At 36.2% G+C, this 3,349-nt stretch overlaps 1 protein-coding gene across 2 annotated transcripts in view; it reads left to right on the forward strand.

Moving 5' to 3' along the window:
* MAPRE2 (microtubule associated protein RP/EB family member 2) overlaps positions 1–3,349 on the forward strand; it is a 132,510-nt gene that overhangs the window by 21,822 nt on the left and 107,339 nt on the right. The gene's annotated exons all lie outside the window — the stretch shown is intronic.

The raw sequence follows: 3,349 nt of genomic DNA on the forward strand, positions 1-3,349 counted from the left end.
AGCTGACTTAAGTGCTACTCTGAATGCTTAATGCATGTCAGATATTTTCAGTGAGTCTGTTGGATGTCTAATCTAGCCTCCAATGTGCCATTGCTGTAAATTGCATGGTAAGACTTGCCTGTAGGTGCAGCTGAGGACAGAGATAACTGTTACAATTAGTGGTAGGTCCACAAGGTGGCAATGTTTAGAAAGACTTGAGAAATGATGGGCCCTGAACACTAGGGTGGTTGGGGGATGTTTTTTGATAAAGGAAGCATTGTCGTTAATTGTCATCTCTTTTGGATCATTTTAAAATTGTATTTTATCCAGTGTCTATCTTGTTACACAGTCTGAATTAAAAGCTTATTCCCCCCCGCCCCAAGTGATATTGGAATATATAATGTTCTTGTTTAAATAAATAACCTATGCTCTCTTTTTTTGACAACATAATGCATGCTATTCACATGCATCTTCTCTCGGCACCATACAAAGGGTACAGCTTGCTTTGTGAGATTTGTGTTGTAGATCAGAAGTTATATTATGGTGCATAGCTAGCCACATACATATACAGAATATATTAAAAACACGCACAATATAATAGGTCTCTGCCCAGAAGAACTTTCAGTTTAGAACTTGTAAACCACCCTGCAGCCTTGTGAACTATTGATCAATAGTTTTACAAGCTAGTGCATGAAAAAGTCAGCTACACTTTCTAAATCCTGGCTTTGGGGCATATAGGATCTCAGGTGGGTGGTTTTTTTTTCTCTGTTGTGCTTTACACGTGTTTTACACATGCTTCACAGTGAAACTAGGAAACCAATTCAGATGTTGACTGTGGGTTTCTAAAATCTTGAAATTGGCTTGGATGTGTTTTTGATTTTTTTTTTTTTTTCATTATTATTATTTTTTAAATGTATTTTATTTTAAAGGGTTACAAATGCAAAATAGTAGGAGTAGACCTGAGAGGTGATGGGAGTGTCCTCCAGGAACATTATCAGAGGATTGGAAATGGCTGAAACAATCCTAGCTGCTGTGCACTTGGTTTTACTAACACTCAAATAGATGCAAAACAGCAGGAAATCTGAAGATAGGCTACTATAAAGACCACAAGGATATTGCCTACTTTACAAATGACTGCTTGGTGATTGTCTACTGCCTAATGAGACTTATCTGAGATGTACAGACTTCCTGGAGTGAGTAGTCCCACCCTTTGAGAAACAGACAGCTTTCCCTTGGGGCTTCTGCCTTCTGTGTAGTCCTTCCTCCTGAAATCCCATGAATATTGTAGCATACTGTATCTAAATAAAGGGTCCAGCCATCAGGCTTTTAATACCAGAGTTTTTGTTCAAATGCTGTAGAGTTATTTGAGCTCTTTATTACAGCATCAATCAATAGGTTTACCTATAAAATATACAGTTGTATTTTGACATACGTTTGTGTTCTTCCATGACAGATGAATGTATTGTTCTAGTTCAACAGTGATAGTAGTACAGCTAGCCACATAGTAATACAACAGGGAAGCTGAACTTTGCATGTAGTTCTAGTGTTGTCATACAGAACTCTGTCCCTGAATGTGTACGTGTTTAAAAAAAAAAAAAAAAAAAAATTGCTTGTTCATTGAGCTTGTATTGTGTCAAGTATGGGGCATTCTAAGAGATGTTTTTTTAATGCAACTGGGTTTATATCGCAAACTATTTCTGCCCTCCAAATTGCCTATAATTATTCAGTATTTTTTTGGCTAGGAATACAGACTAACAAAAAAGCATAAAGGTATGAATTGGGGGAAAAAATTGAGTTTGTCCAGCAAAGAAGCACAGTAGAACCTCAGTAGCAAATAGTTTTGCCTGCCTTTTTAGTAAATCTTAAATTTTAATCTGTACATTATTAGAAGCTTTCTTTTTTGCTCTACAGCTCTTATATAAAAAGCTTTGGGTATGGATTACTTGAAAGTAGGAAGAGTTGGGGAACAGTTTGTTTTTTGTTTTTTTTTGCCAAAGGAAAGAAAATGAAGGTTTCTTCAGCTTTTAAAATGCACCAGTCATCCTCTCACCCATTTTATATTTTAATTCTTATTTTCATGTACTAGTCTTTCATGGTTTAAAAAAAACCAAAAACAATTGGTACAACTTGATTTCCTGTTGGGTCATTCTACACTTTCATTACTAGGAAAGTAGAGGAGTGCTTTGCGGGGGAGGGTGCTAATAGAATGCAAGAAGCACTTTAATCCTATGGCTGAGTGCACTGTTTTAATCTCATTTTCATCCTCTGGAAGTCAACTTGGGGTCCCCAACCAGTCAGTGCAGGGCACTTCCATAAGTCACAACTACAGAGAAAATGGTTTTCTGGTCCATTTTGATTTATCATGGGAAAGAGGAAATGTAGTAGGGATCTAAATTTTGAACCTAGAGGACAAAGTTAACTTAAATGGAATGTTTGTTTATAACTTTGTGTTCACCAGTACTTTTTCCCTGCTTAAGTTAGTAATTGAATAGCCTGAATATCCTTTTATGGTCTTGTCTGAAAATATTCTGAACTTTAGGGTGACTTCTTTTCCCCCGTAGTCTTAATACCAGGAATTATCCCACAGGCCTTCACCAAAGTAGCTTATTCGCAAGTTTAATATAGTTCTTAATAAAGAAAAGATTCATGGTTTTGTTTAAAGTTTATGGTGACAATCTATTCAAATGGTTAGGTTATCAATAATATTAATTCAGAGTCACAACTATTAGAAGAAAACGTGGGATTTGCATTACTTTGCAATATTATCAGCATGCTTTCTAACATTATAAGGAAAAATATACTGGCATGCAACTTTGGGTTTGCATTTGAAAGACAGACTTCATTCAACATAGCTATTTTAATCCTCAATAAAATGACCTGTTGTAGATTTCAGATTTTTGCTACATTGTAGTTATTGAATACCTCATAAAAATGTCCTTAAACAAAAGATCATATCATGATGCAATGTTCTGACCAACTTATACATTTGGTCCAGTTTTGATTTGCTACCGTATATAAAAGATGAAAGGGGTAGAGCTGGAGACTTCTGTTGCCGGACATTTTAAGCAATGGTAAAGTACTCTCACTGTCAGGGAAAGAATTCGTAGCTGTTGTATTTTTGTAAAACGTTTTTGTTCTGTTTTGAAACATTTTAAGGCCTGACAAGAAACACTTCGTGTTCTCACACACACACACACACACACACACACACACACACACACACACACACACACACACACACACACGTTTCTGTAGGGGGTTTGTTTTGTTTTGTTTTTAATGTACTACTTAAAGTTGTGAAGATAACCTTTCACTGTGATCAGAATGCAAATCAATGCAGTGCAGATGTCCTGAGTCCAAAGACGGTGTT

This window comes from Alligator sinensis, unplaced genomic scaffold (assembly GCF_000455745.1).
Source record: "Alligator sinensis unplaced genomic scaffold, ASM45574v1 scaffold615_1, whole genome shotgun sequence".
Lineage (NCBI taxonomy): Eukaryota > Metazoa > Chordata > Crocodylia > Alligatoridae > Alligator > Alligator sinensis.